This window comes from Athene cunicularia (genome assembly GCF_003259725.1).
Source record: "Athene cunicularia isolate RWA chromosome 5 unlocalized genomic scaffold, athCun1 chr5_part2, whole genome shotgun sequence".
Lineage (NCBI taxonomy): Eukaryota > Metazoa > Chordata > Aves > Strigiformes > Strigidae > Athene > Athene cunicularia.
This window is the reverse complement of record NW_020799102.1, coordinates 9319612-9341083: the sequence shown is the minus strand read 5'-3', so window position 1 is coordinate 9341083 and position 21472 is coordinate 9319612. Positions and strand designations below refer to the sequence as shown.

General features: G+C 44.5%; 1 long non-coding RNA gene across 2 annotated transcripts; it reads left to right on the top strand.

Moving 5' to 3' along the window:
- Window positions 1-6: 6 nt before the first annotated feature.
- LOC113481194 lies at window positions 7-20777 on the top strand. Of its 2 annotated transcripts, XR_003398620.1 has the most exons (4): window positions 7-1563; window positions 9617-9683; window positions 10984-11173; window positions 16559-20777. It is a non-coding gene; the product is annotated as an uncharacterized LOC113481194 (long non-coding RNA). The 2 variants fall into 2 exon arrangements; XR_003398621.1 differs by lacking the exon at window positions 9617-9683.
- Window positions 20778-21472: the final 695 nt, after the last annotated feature.

Here is a 21472-nt window from a genome sequence, read left to right as displayed (position 1 = left end):
GGCGGCGGGGAGAGCCCTCGCCCTGCAGGCAAGGCCCTGCCCTGGGCCGAGCTGCCTCTCCCGGCGGGGGCCCGGCGCCTTTTGGGGGGAGGCAGAGGAGAGACTGCCGAGACTCTGTGTCCATCACAGGCCACAGCCCCTGCCTGGTAACCCAGCGAAACCCAGCTCACATGGCGCTTTTGTCTGGCCCTTGGAAACGTTCAGAAAAAGGGGCGACTCCAAATTATTCAGGAGCGATTTAGGCCACAAAAGAAAAAGACACCTGAATTGGCTCGGTGTGAGACAGCTGGGGGGGTCCAGTGAGGCTTAGAAGCAGAGATAGACCCCGCGTGAACAGAATTACTCCGATTACAGGGACAGGTCTGAGCGTGGCGGGAGGCACTGCCCGATCCTATTTGGGTCCCACAACGAGCACCATTACATCGAATCGACCAAACCTTGATGGACTCGAGCTTCATTCCATGAATTCACATCTATCAACGCAGCACTGCCCATCCTGTCACATCAGATATTACCAGATATTTTCTGCTATTAGGCACGGTGACTCCCCTGCTCTTTTGGGAGCTAGATAGTGGATTGCATAGTCACCTTGTTACCCAGGAGTACACAGAAGCCATCAAGCCTTGATTCAGAATAGGATGTTGAATGAAGTATGCGTTCCTGGTACTGGAAAGCACTGTTCACTCTGACATACATTTCAAGCACACTGCCACGATTTATTGTTTCCATTAGAAAAGTATCTAGTAATCTGAAAATGGATCTAGAAACCATTGTTCTAGATACCACGCTTGACACATAACAAAAAGAAAGCTCATGCCCTGCAGAGGTTACATCGAGAGTAGATTAAGTGAGTTCTAAAGATACCCGTTGAAAGAGTTGTGCAGGTTTTTTCAGGTCTCCTAGACATGTTGCACCAGCACAAACCAACTTGCCAGAGCGCTTTCTAAAAGCCAGCACTCAAACAGACAGGTCCAGACAAAAAGGCTGAAGCCTAAACCTACCTTGAAACCCTTTGCTTGCTTCTAACAAGCCCTCCTGATTGTGAACGACCTCGGAGTTCTCCACAGAAGCAAGGACCACACCTCGCAGAAACACAGCATCTCTCCTGAGCGAGCCCACAGCAGGAACAGCAGCACACACAAAGGTGATGGGTTTCTCCACAGGCAGACACACGTACCCGCGGCACGCCGCCTCTCCACGCTACCTGTCTCGTCTTGTTTTAGCCGTTTCTGGCGAGCAGGCAGGGTACTGGAGCATGCAGAAATCTGGCTTTTCAAAGCACCCTGAAAGCAGGCTCATATTTTTCAGTACCTAAGCGGCCCAGAAGAACTTACCAGGGAGCAAGAAGCAGATAGGTAGTGCAATAGACACAGCTATGGGTGAACCTCAGTTTCATGCTTCTTGGGCTTCTCAGTGACTTACAAGAACCAAGAAACACCAGAAGATGGGACTGAAACTGCCTCCTGCTCATTCTTCAGTGCCAGATCACATCAGGATATAAGATACCTGACGACTACTTGTTGTTTGCAGACCGCTGGAAGACAGAGGCGTAATCACCTATTGGTGAGTCATAACCACATAATCGCATAGAGGTGATGACACAAACTTGTGAGGACACAGAGAGTGATATAGCTTAAAGATGCCTTCTCCCCTTTTCTATTTTTGGATAAAAAAGCAAAATATCGGGACAAGAAGCTCCACTATTGCAAAGCAGCATCACTCCATTGCTTTTGGCAAAGTTGAACAGATTTACACGTGCTGAGGTTATAGCCCATTCTGTTTATAAAAAGTCCTTCTGCCTGGACAGATTCTTCCTTCCTTTCTCTAAACTTGAATTTAATTCTAGGAAAATACCTAGCTTGTCTGAGGCCTCTGGAAGATGGAATCCTCTTTTCTAAACATGGGACATGCAGTGCCACAGCAAAGGAGTGCAAATGCCACCGCAAAAAGGTAGTTCAGTCGACTAACTACTCTGCTAATTCATCCCGTGGACTGGCAACAAACTTCTCCAGCTACCCACCAGGCACCAGTGCAGCTTCTGTGCTCTACGGCAAACCCCAAGGCAGGCAAAGAGAAATGCACAGCTCTCTAGAAATCCTGCAGTGCTACTAACTGCTGCAAGCTTTGACTGAGAGAGGAAGATTAGTCAAATACTGGACCCACTGGGACATGGAGCAATAAAAAGGAAATGGAGAGAATCTCAGAAGATCCTTTCTGCCACAGTAATATTGCCAAAACAAAATCTGCAGTGGGGTCGAAAAGCTGTTCCATCATTCCCATGTCTTCCATTTTTCCTGATTGTCTTCACCAAACTGTATGTAGCTTGCAGGTGGGAGGCCATAACTCACAGACATGCTTATCCCATCATGACTTTTTGTAACAGCACTCTAAATTCAGTCTGGGAAGGTATGTCACTGATTTTTATAGGTGCTGTGACCTAAAAAAATAACTCTTTGATATTGTCATTCTCTTTCTAACCTCTGCAAGAGGGGAGTCACAGACAAGGCGTGAGCTTAGCTCTCCACCGTGTGACATACAAATTTATGCCAAGAGTTTAGTTAGCAGCTGAACTTGTTCATCAGCTATAGATCAAGGCTGTCCCCAACATTTTTGAAACCTTAATCTTCTTTAATTTCTAGTAGAAACACAGCCTTGTTTCAACAGCCAAGTTGAACTATTCTTTCTTTCCCCTTAAAAAACAAAACAAAACAAAACAAAACAAACAAACAAAAAAAACAAAACTAAACAAAAAACCAACCAAAAGAACATGAGAAGTTCTTCTTGTGATCATCAAAATCATCAGCAAAGAAAGTATCTTTTTAGCTCTGTAAGGATACATACTTGAATACATCCAGATACATATCATGTATTTTTGATATACTGAAGGATATATCAATTCTCAGCAGTCACAGAGGGTAGATTAGTGATGTCAGTTGCTTTCATTGTTCTGAGCTTCCTGTTGCTTTGCCACATCTACAAGTTCACCTGACTTTTAATTATGCAGATTGCTTCCTGGTTCTTTCCATGGCTTTCAAGCTCTCCCTGCACTCAGCTAGTCCCCTTTCCTGGATACATACTTTCCCTGTGTAACTGAAACTTTGCTGAAGTGTTTGGAAGGAAGACTCTATCACTGTGCTCTCCTTAACACTGTCCCTGAGAGCGTACTGAGAAAAGCAGTTTTGCTTCCTCACAGTACTGTATTCTTCATTATTTTTTAATTTAGTCCTCCTGCAGATACACCAGACTTAAGAAACCTGTAAGTACTTTTCCTGTACTGGGATGTTTTTCTCGTTTATCTCTCCCTGAGCTTAGAGGATGAGTAGTGTCCTGGAAGAAAACAAACCAATACGCAATCGACTTTTAAAATTTTGAGGTTTCTACAGAATGCAAATTGTTTCCTTTTAGTGTCTGACAATGTAACACAAGTAACTTGCCATGGCAACCATCTTATGAAAGAGAAAAAAATATATCATCACAAGGTGCTTTGTTGCTATAGCAAGGAAAGAAGCTGAGACCTTATCCTTTTTGTTCACCGGTGGTCTATGCATCATCTAGGTAGCACAACCTGTCAGTAGAAGTTTATGTTAGATTCGGTGCAAGTCAGCTGCCTCATGGGTCTATCTGATACTTGGATGAAAACTGAAGTGCAGTCAGAAGGAAAGAAGGAAGTGTTCAGAAGAATTGAAACAAGGCTGGATTCTCAGAAATACAAGACCAAATCCATTTCCGCAGCAAGCTGACAAACTCTGCAGATGCCAGTAAGGGATGAACCAATTTCTTCTGAAATTAATTTGGCTTCCATTCTCTGACAGTCTCCATTCTTACCCCCTCCTTCCTTTTTTTTTTTTTTTTTTTTTTTTTTTTTATAAATCACTGCAGATCTGAGAATATTTTGGAGTTACCTGGGACAGAGGATGGAATAGGATCAGAGTCTGTCTTCAAACCCATTCTCTTTACTGGGATGACTTCTGGGAAGGGCAGACTCATTGCTATGCAGCTCACTTGTGTTAGTGAGACAATTTAGAAATGCCAAAGGGAATTGGCTAAGGGCAGAGAGGGGAAACCCTCATAATTATCTCTGTGTGAGGAAATCAAAATCGAGCTTTGGTAGCTCAGAGGAGGACAATTTTGAAAACTGTTATGTGTGCAAGTAGTCACAGAAGCCACTCAACTACCCTGTGCTTAAGATGGACTCATCTGTAAATCTGGAGTGTCCCTAGGGTATACACAGAATGTTTACTTTACCCCTGAGCTGGAAAGGATGCTTTCTGCGGATAGTCATGAGAAGTGAAAGAAAAAGTGAAAGTTTCTTAATCCCTTGACTATTGATATGAGCTACATGTAGCACAGCTCCAACTGTGTTACTTTTAAAACACTTGTTACTTTTAAAACACTCCCAGTTAAAGTTTAGGTGGTTGATGTAGTAGTATCAGTCTTGAGAAACAGTGGCCAGACTTCTGAGCTGCCTAGGGGTTTTAGCTGAATTTACAGGTAAAATTATTGTGACTCATGGACAATCCTCTTTTAGCTTCCTGGTGAGGCTGTAGAGAAAGTACTGTAAGATCACAAGCCCAGTAGCATGACTTGGAAAGCAGCCTTTGGGAGAAGCTCTTAATGTATCAGATAAATCTGTGTGGAAATGCAAGGCTAGAGCTTACTCCTGACAATGAAATGTTATACTGTGAGTGACTGACTTTTTATAAAGAGTATGGGGAAAATCTGAGTCTTCTGCTGCACAAAGAAACCATGAGATAAATGAAAGTCATCTCATAGAAATCATGCTAAACTATCCAACACTGTAATTTAACAGTCTCCTAGAGGCTGGGAAAAGTCTATGGGCTAATCCTTACTGCAGATAACACCAAGAGACACAGCCACAAGAGACACCACAGCTGTGAAATTCTGCAAGCATGTTCCATCACCCCAAGGGCCTGGGACTCTCAGAGATACCTAAGACTTGGAAGCAGATGTGCAACTGAGAGACCATACTGAGAGAAAAAAGAAGCCCGCTCAGACCTGGTTTCAAAGGGGTTTTTAAGATGGACACTGAACCGGAGAGCTCTCTTGCAGTAATTAACTAACAAAACAAACCCCTGAATTAATTAATTAACTCTCAATCAGTCAACTAAATCTTCTATATCAACTTCAGAAACATCACCTTGCTTCAGATGACCCCACCAGTGAATGGACCCAACCAGTGAGCGGAACCACTTTGGTTTTAATCCTGAAAATAATGGCATGAAGATTACATTGAATTCTACTAAATAGAGTGCTCAGCCCTCTTTTGAACCAAACCATTTGAAACATTGCAGAAGATTCTGGGTGGGCAGAGGAAAATCATCAGCCCTGGAGAGTTATCTGATCCAGCACAGAATCTTTCTCATCATGGATTTCCTGTTTGAAATAAGCAAGAAAACCAGGCAGTGCCTTGCCAGGTGCCTGGTCCAAGCTCCACCAAAGCTAGAGAGGAAAGATTCCTGTTGACTGAAATGAATTCTGCTACCAGTTGGATTTGATCAATTATGAACTGAAAATAGAAACTTGAAGAGACGAGATGCTCTGGAATCACAGAAGGGAAAGGCTTTGTAATCAGAGCTTGGAAGTGGAAGGAGGTCTGTGTTCCACAGTTTAAAAATACAGACAACTGCTGATGCCTTTTTTTCTATTAAAAAAAACCCAACCCAAACACACACAAGAAGAAAGACGTAATTCAAAGACCAGTCATTTCCACTGAGTCAGCCCCCTTGTAGAGACGCTGTAGGAATGAACAACAATCGCATCTCCCTGTCCGTGATATGCAGTAGTGAAGTTCCCAGCTGAGCAGATGGTGAGATGTTTGGACTTTGCTGATTTTGCTGGGGGGGTGAGAGATAAGGTGTAGGTTAGATCTCTGGGGCTGTATTTACAAGCAGTGTCGCTTTCTACCAATGCCTGCTAGTTTCAGTCTGATCTGAAATCTGACACTCTAAAGAAAGTGTCCTGCTTGTTCCTGTGGGGTGTTTGCTTAGGTCCCCAACAAATGTTCTTTTTGATTTTTCTTGCTTTTTCCCTAGCTCACATGGTGAGTCTAGAGCCTGAGTTACTTAGAAATGACACAGATTCCTTCACAAAATGTCCCCACCTGACCAAGAGTGACCAGGCTTGGTAAGGTCCCATGTTTCCTTGCAGTCTCTGCTGAGCCTGCCAGTGTAGATCAGCGAGGGTCTTGTAGGGTGGGAGGTCTGGTAGTGCAGGAGTCTGCAAGTTGGGAGCCACACAGATTTCCCTGGCAGCGGTTTGCTGGCATATGTACAGGAGCTTTTATTAGCTGTCAGCTTGAATTGAATGTCAGTCATTCCCTTGGAGCCTGATCCTCAGATCACTGCACTCTGAGTGAGGTTTTTGCCTTTGTCTTCATACAGCAGTAACTCAGGTCTTTGCAAGTTGCAAGCCTTATTTCATGTTAACAAGCCCTCGTGATATTTAGGCCCTGTGTGATTTTCATTTTCAAACTCTACAAAAAAGGTTGAACACTTTGCAGCTTCCACGCTACCAGTTTTTTTAAGGGACAGTTTGGATCACTTACCATTGTCTGGGTCATCTGTGTCACTTTTGCTGGCAGGAGACATATTTCCAAGAGTCGAAACTGGATGAGTTGCTAAGGGATGTCTTGTGCTCTGTGTCATTTCTGCATTCACTGATGTGCAACAGATTTATCTGTGTAATTCAAGGCCTCTGTACCAGATGAGTTTGTACTGAAATCTCAGGCTATCCCACATGTCCTTCTGGAGGAGACACTAAGATTATTCTTACTCTTTTTAGAAGAATCTTCTTACATCTTCATCAGCTAATGCTGTTTTTCTTCTCCTCAGCATCGAGCAACAATTGCTAACTACATCTGTTTCTCACAGAAATTTCAAAGCAGTGTTGCGCAGCATGATTCAGGCATGCACACATGGTAGAACTAGATAGAATTAAAGACATTTGTGTTTATCCAGTTAAACTACTGGTTTCTTTTCCTTTGACTACTTTTAAATGTACCAGCTGTGCATTGTCTCTACCCCTGCCACACAGCCCTCCTTTTCATCATCAAACTCAAGCTGCTGAGCCTTTTCCTCTCTTCTGTCAAGTCCTTCACTAAATTCTGGTTTTCCTTCTGTGAGGAGCTGCGCTAAAACTTCGTTCCCATCTTTGTGAGCAAGTAAAGCTGATGCAAAGCAGTACTTACATAAAATGTAGCTGCCCTGTCAACTGGACAGGAGGCTGGAATCGGGCCTTCCCCCACCTCTCTGCTTCTTGGTGCTCTTGAGTCTCCAGTGTACACTCCTTAGTAAAGCTTGCTTATCTGATCCCCTTCCATTACAGACAGCTGTTTTCCTCTGTGGCAGCCTCTTCCTGATGCTGCAGTGGAGCATTTCCAGCTCCTCTGTCATCCCTTTCAGTGATTACCTAAAATCTGCACTCCTGCAGTAACAAAGTCCATTGGTGACCTCAGACTTCATGTTATTTATAGCAAAGGTAGCCTCTCCTGCAGTGCAGCCACTTGCCATCAGAGCTGGAAATCCTGAGTTACACGGCTCCCTGTGAGCTTATGGTTGTAGCAGTATCCCCATATCAAGTGAGATTCAGGCTAGATCTGTGTCACTGTCCTACCTAGGCTGTCCCAAGAGCCCCCTCATAGTGGTGAGGGCAGAGTCCTCCCATGCAATCGCCTTCAAGAGCAGCACAGGCCTAGCAATCGCTCCTTCAGTTGGAGAGGTGGCGTAACTGAGCTCTCCAGATTACTTCCACACCTATTTCACACAGATTCTCTTTTTCATGGCAGTTCTCCCTCTGAAAGGCAGAGAGGACCCGCAGTCACTTGCATCTTGCAGGACTGGTGCAGGGCCATGGCATGTTTCTAGGTAACTCTTCGGGCAGGTGTTCATGAACTCAGTAGTCATGTGAGTGTCTGTGTGTGCAAATCAGTCAGATACTGTTTAAAGGCTTTCAGGGGGCCAACGCTAAACATTTCTGAAGTCAGACCTCCCATAAGATTCCTGAGCTGAGATGTCCAAAAGAGCATGTTGCAAATTTCTTCTCTGGTCTCAGATTCTTGACTTTGCCTTTTCCACTTCTAGTCAGCAGACTTCAGTTGGGGCAGTGCTGAGGCGAACGTACCAAAACACCAATCAGAAATGTTATATGAATCAAGTGATTGATGGAATTTCAGCCACAGAATATGAAAACATGAGTAAGCTAATGTTAATCTACAGATGTTGTATTAACACTGAGTGATTTCCCAGTCCTCATTAGCAATACGTTTTGACAAGTATAGAAGGTGTTAGCTATAGTCTCCCTTCAGTAAGCTGTTTAATCATCAGAGCTTACTGGCAGTGGGATTTGGGAGCATTACACGATCACAAAGTGAATTAAAAGTAATACAGTACCCTCCCTCTAGCTTCTCTGGTATAGTGCACAGGGAATGGGTTCAGAGCTGCTCTGTGCCCCCATTTAAGCAGCACTGGTGTGCTCCAGTGAGGACTAAGCAGGAAGCTGCTGCCTCCTTAGTCAAGATCTTCCTTGGTTTTGGGAGCACACTTACACCAGCTTTCCTGCAGTGATCAGCACATGCCAGTGAACTTGTTATAGCATGTTCAGCAGCATGTTCTTGCTGGCTTATTGAGGTCTGATCCAAAGCTTACTGCAGGTACAGGGAAGATTCATGGACTTCTTCAGTGGCCTTTGGACTACTCTGTGGAGACAAAAATACAACAGTAATAGATACATGGGCGAGAGGACTCTACATCACCACCACATTTCACTCTGAAAAGACGGTAAAAGAGATTCTGCAGCCCAACCCTGTGCATCCCAGAGCAGTAAAATCACCACAAATCTGACTTAATAAGTAATTTTGAAATCACTTTCTGGTTTGTGAATCATCTGCCTTTCTGAGGATCTTGAGTAATGAGAGGAGAACAGTACAGCTTCTGTGGTCATCTCTACCTGCTCACGGGGCTGCCAGCCTGCTCTGGCCTTGATTTCCAGCTGCTCTTTTAAAATGCTGTCTGCCACAGAGCAGTTCCTCATCTAGAGATCTCAGACATGAAGTAATCCTCCTAGCTTTTCTAGAAAAAAGCCAACTACCATTAAACCTGTTTTACAGGTGGGTAGGCTGAGCTCCAGTCTGCTTGAGATCACAAAGTGTTATTTAGGACCAAACTGCCTGGGCTGGCACATTCCCACAGCAGGGATGACCGCCTCAGAGGAATATGAACCTCTTTGTCAGAGGAAGAGAGTGCCCAGGCAGAGGGGAAGGCTGGCCACACAGACTCTGTTTACGTACATGCTTCGCACAAGACTATGAAGCAAATAAACCTTGCTGGCTGCGTGGCCCAAATCCAGGTGTCCCTCTGATGAAGATGCAAGCATAGGTTAAACCAAAATGCCGTGCTCGGCCCTTTGTGCTGAGCCATCCAGCAGGTGGGAATGTAAAACTCTGTCTGATTGCTTATGCCTGAGTCACCTCCTTTAGCATTTGTTATTGCCTAGCGTGTTAGCATGCTGCCTGCTGGATAATAAATGACTTCATTCACTGCGGCAGTGAGGACACTATTAAAAATTAACCCTAGCAAATGGTCTTGCATATTTTTTTCAGTTGGAGCCAGACAAGGGGGAAGAGGAGAGCAGTGCTGTTGAAATCTGATTTGCAGAAAAGGCAAGCGGTGAGTTTTTATTAATGGGGGTGGTTCACGCTTCAGTTTAATCACTGCAGTTGGTGGCAATCGATGATCAAAATTCAGAGGGCTTAAGGCACTTGGTAAAGTTAAAAGCAGTGCAAGTAGAGAAGACTCAATAGGCATATTGCAGAGGAGGTCAAAGAACGGGATAAATGAGATTACTATGCTGACATGTAATTTATGACCTGTTTGCAGAAATAAATGAATTTAGCACATAGATGTTATTACCACATATAAGGAATGTGGTCTGTAGATGAAAAACTCTTCAGTTTTGGTTCATGTATTGCACCCTTTTCTCACACTATCACACTTACAACCATACCCTATCTATAGCAGCATGCAGAGTATATTTACAGGAATGAAGGGTTTGCATTAAATATCTGAGGAAATAGATCAGCTGACAGACAGATCCCTCATTTTCTTGGCTTCTCTTGCCTCCAGCACCCACACAGTATCCATCAAATTGTCTCAAGTCAAACCCTCACAGGCTGCATTTGAAGCTCGGGCAAGGAGCCAGGCAGGCTTAGCAAGCAGAGACCTTTCTGTCCGCACGCACTTCCCACCGTCTGTACACTGCAGCCCAGAGCAGGGGAGCTCAGCTTTAAGCTCAACAAAAATACCTCCTTCCTCCCTTTGCATTGCTCCAAGAAAGGGGATTTGATCTGAAGCCTGCTGATGATCATATTAATGATCCCGTTGTTGACACAAAAACTGCACCTTGTTCTGAGATGCCATTCAGCTGGCTGTGGTACAGCAGTGAGCAGCACACCACATCCCAAGCCCCCTGTTCCTCAGGGTTGTCCCAGACCCTTGAGCAGCTCCTTCCATAGAGGGTTGATGCCTGTAGATGGTAACATAAGCCGAAATGCCAGGTGCAGGGACTATGCAAGCAGATCCACCCTCTGGCTGGCATGCTTTTCCCCAGAAGCATACTGTAGCTGTTGATTTCACAAGCTGCACTGCAATATGATGGCACCTATCAAAGGGCCAAGCTGAGGTCTGCATGTTTGTACCGGGTCACCTGCCCCTCTCCATGTGGCTGAGGTATTTTAAAATGTCAGGCTTAAGTAGATATTATGCTGCAGCAGGGAAGATGATATAAAGTTCCTGCATAAACAGCATTATGAATTTGCTGGATGAAAGGTGCTCAAGATGTTGCTATGTCCAAGCTGGAGACGTTTCCTTCTCTTTCCTTTCCTGTGGCATTTCAGGGGCCACGGTTGACATACTCCTCAGATTAATTCCTGCTTTTTATTTGTTTTCTCTACTTTATCTCTCCATTCAGATAGAGCTTTGTCATTAGATGTAGTCCCTGGCTATCCTGATCAGCTATCCAAGCCCCCAAGCACCCTGGTTCTGCCCATTACATCGATGGTGAACATGTCTCCAGAACAAGCAGCCCTGGCTCCCATGTTGCTGGGGCTTGGCCATGCACCATGGCACACAGCAGGAAGCCTTCCAGACTTATCAGCAAAGTAGGATGGTCCCAGAGACCTCTGTTTCTCAGCAGCTGTTTGCCTAATATCTTGATTAAAAACCAGGCATATCAGAAAGTTGTGCTTGCAAGTGCTAGGATACTCCCTGAACATATTTCCTAGAGAGCTCTGTATAAATGATGAGGAAGCAATTCAAGCGTGCGATCACAAACAGGGCGGCGTGTGGCGTGGTACGGGACCTCCTGCCCTTGCTGGGATGTTGACTCTGTGACAAACGTAGTTCTTCACTCTGTGTTTTAAGATCCTGAACTCATTGCATGCAGCGGGCAACAGTTTCACTGAACTATTGCTGCAGCCAAGCATGCTGCTGGAACAAGGATTTTATTTTAATGATCACTGACCAGGAGTTATCTTATCACAACGGTTGTCAGTCGACACAACAAGTCAGTCTCTGTGGAGGTCATATTTTTTGAAAGTCCAATAGCTTAAAATTAGTTTGACACCTCTTTGTAAAATGAACATGATCTGAAATCACTTCCTTGAACTTCAACAGGTTTGGGATCACACCCATAATTTAGTTATTTATTTGTTTGTCTCTCCCCAGTCTTTATATTTTATTCTCCAAGTTGCCAAGGGCTAGACATGTTGTGAGGCAAGTATCTCAAAGGAGAAATAAGTGTCTGAAATGCTGGTGTTTCATCCCCAAGCCCCAAATTAAGGTTGACATATGGGTGATTCCCACAGTCCTCCACCAAGGGGGGGTGAGTTTGCCTTTAGGCTTCCCTCCAGGGTGTGGCTGGCCTGGCAGGGAGAGCCATTGGGTAAAGGAGCCCCAGGGGTCTGCATTCAGTAACCCAAGGCCAGGTGTCCCACTGAGGGATAAAAGCTGGGACCCCTTGCAGGAGGGGTAGTGTCTGTGTGTGATGTGGATGTCCTGTGCAGTTCCCTGTTGGGGAAGGACCTCCCGCCTCCCTGGGACTGGGCTCCAGTCAGGTCTGGCTTTTGTAAACGTGGGCTGTGTAGAGATTCAGTGTGTGGCTTCCTTGGTCTTATGTATTTGGCTTGTTGGCCCGGTTGTCTCCCATCCCTTCTCTGGGAGACTGCGTTTCACCATTTATTCCACCCATTGTTGGTTGTGCAGTGTTGTTGTTGGGGTCAGTGGGATTGATGTCAATTATGTATAATCTGACTGACTTGTTTGTACCCCCAGCACTCACTCATGTACTGACCCTTTTGTATCAAATACAATTTGGTTATTGGTTCATCTTTATGCTGGCTGTGTCCTTTATGCTAGGCCTGATAATTGGCAAAGCAGTGTCCTATGCAAACAGTTGTAGGTATATGTCCAGCTGCTCAATTCTCTAGAAAAGAAAGTTGTGAAGCACACCTGGAAAATCTGCCCTCCACAGACCACGAGCTGGCTGGTAAACACTGGATGCATAGTTGAGTGCTGCACACTTTTGTTTCCACTGACTTTTAAAGAGATGGAGAAGGCAATGTATTTTTTTAACACTGTTAGGCTTGTACCCTAATCTGCAACGCAGAAAGTAATTCACTGATAACTTAGAAATTAATCAGGTGATAAAGTTTGGTAGATTGCTGCCAAGATTGCTGACAGTGGTCTGTTAATGAACATCCCTGTGTTAGCACAGCACAGGGAGTGACCAGCGTAGGGCGGGACGGGACGGGGGGCTTGTGTGCACCCCAAGGAAGACAGATTCTGGCAGTGGTGATGTGATGGGAGTTGTTAGAGGACACCCATTTCACCACACTGCTTGGTATTTAGACGTATCTGTCTACATTAGCCTCCACTACAAAATAGCAAGAGCTAAGCACTGCACAGAGTTGTGTTAGTGTAATGCTAATGCAATGCATGCACTTCTGCTCCTCTCGTTACGGCTGTACTTTTGAATTCATTGAGTCTCTGTATCCCATCATATTAGAAAAGGCCAGATGTAAATCCAGCACTGGTTTTGCTCCTTGATGTTTTCCAAAAATTTGGATCCAAGTTGAAACAGAGATTGTCAAAGGTCCACCCCCATTGCTAACAATGGTGGGCAAGTCTGGGAATGCAGGGTCTTTACTCAGACTGTAGGAAGTGAATGGAGATGAGTCACAGTACTACAGGAGCATCATGACTCCTACAGATAACAGTCATTTGTGGTCATGAGAGGATTCCCATTCTGTATTTCTGTCTTCTGCACAATGGATTTGCTCAGCCAAATGCACACCACTCAGCTCAGGCACTAGGAGTTTCTATTAAACCACTGCAAGGGTTTACACCAGGATCTCTTCTAACGTATTTCGAGAAAAGAGGGTAGTGGGATGGAGTGCTTAGCCAGAAGTGCAAGCATGCAATGATAAAGTGCAGGTTTTCATGGCCAAAGAGCTGACCTACAAGCATGGCTGGAGTCCCCTGTAGCAGATAACATGTTGCGTTCACCACCAGCCAGTGGGGTTGCTGACAGATCTAGCCTTGAAAACAAGCTGTCAAGGAAGTTGCTTGAGGTAGATGTGAGAATTGTGTGGACTGGGATATGTTTTATGGTTTTCAATACTCTGAAACACTACCCGAGTCTTGGTCTCTTCCAGTATGCTAAGTTAGGTAACAGTTGAATTTTACTGAAATTTCTAGATAGTGCATAAAAAGTAGAGAAGTGTACCAATAACCCATCTTCTCTCATCACTAGTCTAATTTAGCTGATGGAATAACAAAGTACACAGTCGTTTTTTCTAACCGTGCATTATGCAAAATCAGCCAGGGCTGTAAGGAGAGTATTTGGAAATCAGGTCTCTCCTGTCATTCTGAGGACAGGGAAACATCCTTCCCTCTCTGTGAGGATAGGATTCCTTCCAGTAGTCTAGAGGAAGTGACACATGACCATGACCCAAATACACATGAATCCTAAGGCTTTCCAAGGAGTCTATCAATGGAAAAGGCAAACTGAGCCCCTTAAATTCTAGGGAAAATCCCAGTGCAGGATGGTGATGTGTTGCATCACTTTTCATTCCTGTGTAGTATTTGTCGGACTCAAATCCAGGCTGCGTGCAGCAGAAGCAGATATGTAAGGTCTTGGGTTCCTTTGATGACAGAGCAGATAGGACCATTTTTGCCTTTGCTCAGCTCATTTGCTGATGCTGAGCCAGAAGCAGGCTCAAGTCACCTGGTAGATCATGGAGCTGAAATACCCCTGAGAGCACTGGGAATGGGCAAGGCACTTGAGGCAAAGGAAGAACTTTTTGGCTCTTAGCATGTTAGGACAAAGAGCCATGTCTTCCAGGCCAGATGCTGGCCCTAGGATTACATCAGCTTGCACAGGGATGCCCCGGGTATGAACTGCCTGGCCCCTTCCCTACCTGCTGACCTCCTCCCTCCACTACTGCAGTCTGTGCCCCAGATGCTTTATTTCCTCCCCTGTAGGACAGGGATTTGTGAAGGACTTTTGCCAGGGCTGTTGTCTCTAGCGTAGCTCGTGGCGGTGCTGTTGCTGTGGTGGCTGAAAGCCTTGGTGTACATGAGCTGCATTCAGAGTAAGCTTTGAACTGTGCAAAGTGCATGCAAACTAGTGGTATAACGGCATACAAACTAGTGCTTTGCCCTGATTAATTTTTTAAAAGCCCCAACTTCTCTACTGCTTCACACCATATATTGTCACTAACACTAATGGGAAGTGAAAATAAATTGACACCTTTCTTATTTGGTAACATTTTGTGGTGGCTTTGCATTGGCACAAAAAGCAAGTACACATTGCAAAGCTGCGGGTTCCCCTGCCTGAAGACAGCCAGATGAATTTCACAGCTAATGCCTCCTTGGCAAAACAGACCTAAAAACGCAGTGAGGTCACGGGTTTCTTTACACTGCAAAGAAGAACTGATGCTCCTGAAAAACTATGGTGGAACAGTCATTGACCTTAACTCCTTTCCAACACCAATGAATTTTGCTCTTAGTTTAATGTTGAAAATGAGTTGTAACTCAATCACTGACCGTGGAATTCATCCCAGAAGAAATGCAAGGACCACCAACAATGTGGACCAGGTGTGAATTATAAATAGCATCAGCAAGAGGCCTTCTGTGTCCCAGTGGGCACAGCCAACACTATTCCTTTTATATTTTTCTTTTAAGACTACCATTTTTAAACTCTCTCAGCAGGACCCACTCTTGCTGAGGACTTCTACCACACCAAGCCCCTAAACTGAATGAAACCCCTTTAACGGTACTACAGTTGTAACAATGTTGGGTTTTGTACTTACCAATTCTTTAGTAAAAAAGCCCATCTGGCAGCTGTAGGGCAGCTTTAGACTTGACCCATAGAGTGGGACACAAAACAATAATTGATATTTTATACACAGGCATTTCAAGTTACTTTTGATTCATCCTGAGTCATGAATGATATAAACAAGGGACTGCAAGCATGCTTTTCTGGTTCTCAATATTTTTTTCAGATAAGAAAGCTTTTGTTTCCTTTCTCGTGTAAAAATGGGAAGGGAGGGAAACCTTGCATTTATTTATTCGTTCATTTATTTACAACTCTTCATTAAAATTAAGACAGAATTAGGAGGTAGCCCCTTCTGGAATTAGGAAATCCTGGCTCGGTGGCTCAAATTTTAATAAAGTGCCCTATCTCACCTTTGATACCTCGTGTCTTTCATCCCAATCAGTCACCTCGGCTTCACTGTAATGCAGTCGCTTCTGGGTAGAATCACTTTGTTGGAAACCAAAACCTACCTTTCTAAAGCAACAGTACAAAGGAAGGAAAGAGCCCTCTGGTGTGGCATCTGCACTGGCCATTGCTTCAAAGTTAAGTGGGATTCCACCAGAGTTCTTCCCTCCCAGCAGAGATGGGCTTAAGCTAATGAGATATCCCAACACAACTGGAGCCTGCCTTAAGCTTACCTCTCCTTTAAGGGACCCTTCACCATGAGAAGGTGCCATTTGCTGGTTTTATTGCCTTCTAGTACCCCAAAACATACTCTAAAACTCTACCAAGCCAAGGAGGGGGTTCATTTTCCTTGAGTGAGCATGCAGCAGTGAGGGGATACAGGTTCTGTCATTCAGGACCTCTGGAGTGTGCAGTCACCTTTAGATGCCACACATGCTTTCTGTATGACTTTGACATCAGTAGTTTGGTTTACTTGTTCACAGAAGCAAGGACAAAGAAAAGCTATAATTGCCCATCTTTCAGTGTGAGTTAAAATACTCCATAAAAATTATTAGTGAAAGTTTTTCTAGGTCTAGTTCAGCTTGAAAAGATACAGCTTTGTACAAAATGCCATATGTTGCCTGATGAAGCTTTCCTTTCAGATTGCAGTTTATGAATTCATATAAGCCTGTGAAAAGGAGCAAAAACAAATGCCCGGATTCAGTGAGTCAGAGAAGACGCTTTTTTAACTGGATCCTCTCATTGCCCTTTGTTTTCATGCCAGGTGCAGTGACAGCAAAATAAACTCAATTCACAGACTTCTGTCATCCTCCGGATCTTAGGATCAGTTCTGACTCCCTCCCAGCCTCATTCATCACTTCTGAGGATGAAGTCCTAAACACCTGCCGTGGCTGAAACTGTTCTTACATCATCTTCTGAACACAGTGACTTCAAGCACATGAAGTCATGAGGTTAATACCATAGTCAAGACTTCAAGCAAAGCTCTTTCTGCAGACGTGAGCTGATTTTTTTTTTTTTAAATGCCATGGTAGTTACTAGTTCTTAACCAATAGAAAAACTACCAAAGGTAATCAGGGTTCTGCTTATCATGCAATACAAGAAGATGGAAGAGTTTTCCAGCAGAGCAGCAGTCTGGATGGGGGTGGCAGTACCGTAGTATGAATTCCTCAATCTCAGATTAGTTTTTATTTTCATCTTGTTGTATATAATGGGGATGAATATCATTGCTCTGTATTATCTACTTGGAATAATAAGCTTCTAGAGACATGTCTTTTACCATGCATGGCATTCATCTGGTAGTGTTAGCTGTATTGACACCTTTTTATGTAAAGATTAAGAATAGTTGAAAATCAAACCTAAATAGGGCAAGCCTGAAGATCATCTAGGTGTGGATTTACAGCTAAAATAATTCCTGTTCCTCTGCTTTCACTAGAGATGCATAACACTGTGGTGGTGGTAGGATGGCTAATGAAAACTACACAGAAATGGAAGTTCTTCAGGGAAAGCAAAGTTTCAGGAGTTTGATACACTTTACTTTTGGACTGAGTAATTTCTGCCTTGCTGTACTGAAAGAACATCTTAAACAAAATTGTCACATTTGGGATGATGAGACAGAAATAGAGGACTGCAAATGCATGCCAGTTCTGAAGAAGCTGAGAGGCAAGAGAGAGGAGATGTAGGTTAACACACACCCATCAGTCTGACCCCTAACAGTATGTAACGTTTTAGAACAGATTTTGACTGCAAGCATAATTAAAAACATGGGAAAATATGGCAAGGGTTTACCAAAAGTGGATTATACCTACCTCTGGTAAGAGGATGAATCTTCTAGATGAAAAAAATACTACTATTTGGGGACTTTAGGACAGCCTTCAGTACTGCATCCTGAAAGAAATTGGTAGTTCCTCTGGAAAAGGGATTCTCACAAGACAAAAAGGTGATTACATGGCTAGCTAATGGGGAGAAGCGGTCATGCTGCAAGGGGGACTATCAGGCCAAGAGATAGTTTGTAGTGGAGGTTCTTAGAGACAATACTCAATTTCTCTTAGTGCCATTTGGGAAAAAACGAAGCATGCTAATGACATTTGCTAGTGATTAAGCGGTGTCATCAGAGGAAGACCGTTAGAATGGGATGGGGTAACAAGAACAGAATAAAGTGTAGCAGTACATAGGGTAGGGTCTCATACTTAAAAAACCTTTTACTACAGTGGAGACTTCCACTCTAGATGCCTTTGTGACTGGAGAGGACAAAGAGAGGAACCCCATCTTAACAGTCAATGTTTATGAGCAACCAATTTGATATGACCATGATATCATGACCCCAGGATATACCAGCTATTTACAGTACAGAAAGGAGAGTATTTACTCCACTGCACAAGACGTCCAGAGTAAATTATACTGTTCTGGTCACCATCTTCAAGAATGGACAGCTGGAAAAGAAAAACCAGGATGATAAAAGAATTGTGAGCCTGTCTTTAATGACAGGAGATTTTGAGCTTGGCATGTATGACTTAGCAAAATAAATGTCAAGAGGAGATGACAGTGGGCCCTGTAAATACACCAGGAATGCAAACATCAGAGAGTAACAGTTATCTTAAGATGAAAAATAATTTGGCAAAAGAACAAGTAGGTATAACTTGGCAATAAATAGCTTTACCCTATAAATTAGGAGGTCAGTAATCCTCAGAGAGAGTCTATGGACAAACCTTTCAGAAGGAGGAAGAGACTGACAGGTACCTAAATGACTCCGATGTGGTTACCTGCAATAGCAGAAAACTGGTTCCTCTGACCAGAAAGTCCCTTTTGGTCCTGTGTTTCTAGGTTGTAGTACAATGGAATTCCTAAATGTTAATAATGCAAGTGGCAACAGCAATTAGCTATTAATCAATAATATTAATTAGTGACTGGGATGACTGGATGTTACTTGTGACTGGATTAAACCAGGAGGACAGATGAATCTCTTCTTTAGAAGATAAGACCCCAAAGGAAAAGCATGTCCTCTAGGCTTGGTTTTCAGAGAAAGTTTTACCTGATTCCTGTTTGCATAGCACCAATGTAATTAATCCAGACTAACCCATTTTGTGGAGTTCCTGTGATGGTGAGACCAAAATCAGGTCCAACATCTCCAAATAGGTCCAGGGTATGCTGATTGTTAATACTAAGATTTAAAAATTTTAAACATTTCTTGGCAAAAATGAAACATAACTTTTCTCTTCTATAAAACTTCACAAATGTACAATGTGATTCCTGGATAGAGATCACATCAGCTCCACAGTTATTAATTTACAGGTTTCTCACTGACCTTAGCTCAGCTCTGGGAATGATGCCAGCACAATTACAGTAAGTCTGAACAGGACAGACATAAAGCTCTTGTATCCACCCTGAAATTATGCCAGATTTTTCTTTTGCTCAGTGATGGAAAGATGCATTTCTTCTCTGATTAGTTTCAAATAGTTCAGGCTGGGTTGGCAGAAACAAGATTATTTCCAGCAAAAGAATGAAAAGAAGTAACCTACCATGCAGATATGTGCATACATGACACACTTACTTCATAGATAACCTTCAGGAAGTGTGTCCCAAGAATGGGTGTGGGGAGAACTGAGTCAAGGTGCCTTGAGCTAGTTACCTGGAAGATAAATGGCAGAGTTGGGAATAAAATTCAAGGGGTAGATGCTTGATTTAGTGTTGTTTTCACTGAATCATGCTACCTTCCTGGAACACACGGAGGCCCATTGCCTTCCTTCCTGTGAAGATGGGCAGCTGGACTGCAACGGCACCAGGTGGAGCTGAGTGTGCTCATCCCCTTGGAAAATCAGACCCCTGGTGATGTTCTCTGACGTGAATTGGCCATCAGACTTTCAAGAGAGAAGTCAACACATTTCCTGACCTATGGTCTAAGATAGTATTTTCCAAATCCTAGAGTAAATTTAATGTTGCTGCAGAGGAAACGCTGATGCAATCCACCAGCAGCGGCTGCTCTCCAACATCCTTGCAAAGGTACAGCACATACTGGAGGTGTGAGGGGGTGAGCAGATGCAAGCAGGGTGTTCAAAACCCCAGCCTCGTCTGAATGGCAGGCAGGGCTCTGTGTCTTCCCCCCAGACCTCCCACCTTCCTCCCCCAAGAGAAACGCTGTTAAGGGCTGCTCCCCAGATAACACGGGGTACCATCCTGAAAGTAAACCCCTGAAAAAGCAGTGGGACCACTGAGGGTGTGGTCACATGTTCCTAGGTGCCTGATCTACGAATCCTCTATCTCAAGCGTGGAAATGTGGATTCCTCCCAAGTGTGAGTGAGAATGGTAAGAGCAATGTTCTGAATAAATATGTTGTGATGAGTCTAAAAGATCAGGTAATGTGTGTGTTCCAACAGGCAAATTTAATTTATGGACAGATAAGTCTGGCTGATTGAATTAACCTGGTTTAATGAATTACTGCCTCTCAATGGAGCTGTGAAGACTGACTGCACTGTGCTTTAGTCCCTTGCTTTTTTAAATAAATCATATTAAGGGAAAGCAAACACGCTTGGTTTAGAGTGGAAGGGCTATTAACATGGCCAGTTAGGATGGCTCTGCAGAGGCACAGTAACCTGTTACACCACAGGAGGTTAATCTGTACGCTAGGCTGCCCGTGCCCTGGCTGTGCACTTGGCATGGATCACACTGTGATTTTCGTATGTCCTAGAAAATCCCCCCTTCCTGAAATTAGCAAGTATTCATTACTCGTGTTGGGGTTGAATAGTGAAAAAGGAATATGATGATACTGTGGCAGTCTCCAACCAGGAGATGGTGAATGGTGAAAGAACAGAACATTGCACCAGCATTACACTCTAGCAAGCAACAGAGATGTTTAACTATGTCACCAACGCAAGTTGAACCACATCCATTGCATCCAGATTATGACAAACCTCATTCTGCCATGTCTAGTCTTCTGACCACTCTGGACTGGGAATTTAGGTTTTTAATCTGTTTGTTTCTTGTTTGGGTTGTTTGAGGTTTTTTTAATGCAAAAAGATTTGGTGAACCCAGCCTTGTGGTGCATCACAAGTCGTATTTTTCGGTCCTCAGCACGTGAGCTAAAAGAGTGACTGCCCCGGGGACGCTGGTCCCTGCACGTGGGCTGACTGCAGGCCTGGGGGGGGGTTTGCTGCCTGTCAGCCCGCAAAGAAGGTTTCAGATGCTGTGGGGAACAGAGTTGCCCCCAAGGTGCCTCCTCCTATCAGCCTGACTCCTGCAGCCTTGTGGTCACCTGCCACCCCAACCCCATGCGGGCTCCTGGTGCCACTCCCTGTCCTTAACACCGTGCCCACGCCGCGTTCACTGGATCACAGAATCACCTCGGTTGGAAAAGCCCTTGCAGCTCCTCCAGCCCAACCATGACCCTCACCCTGACCGTTCCCAACCCCACCAGATCCCTCAGCGCTGGCTCAGCCCGACCCTTCAACCCCTCCAGGGATCCCGGGGACTCCCCCCCTGCCCTGGGCAGCCCATTCCAACGCCCAACAGCCCCTTCTGCACAGAAATCCTTCCTCAGAGCCAGCCTGACCCTGCCCTGGGCAGCTTGAGGCCATTCCCTCGGGGCCTGGCGCTGGCTCCTTGGCTCCAGAGACTCATCCCCCCTCTCTGCCCCCTCCTGGCACGGAGTTGCCGAGGGCCAGGAGGTCTCCCCTCAGCCTCCTCT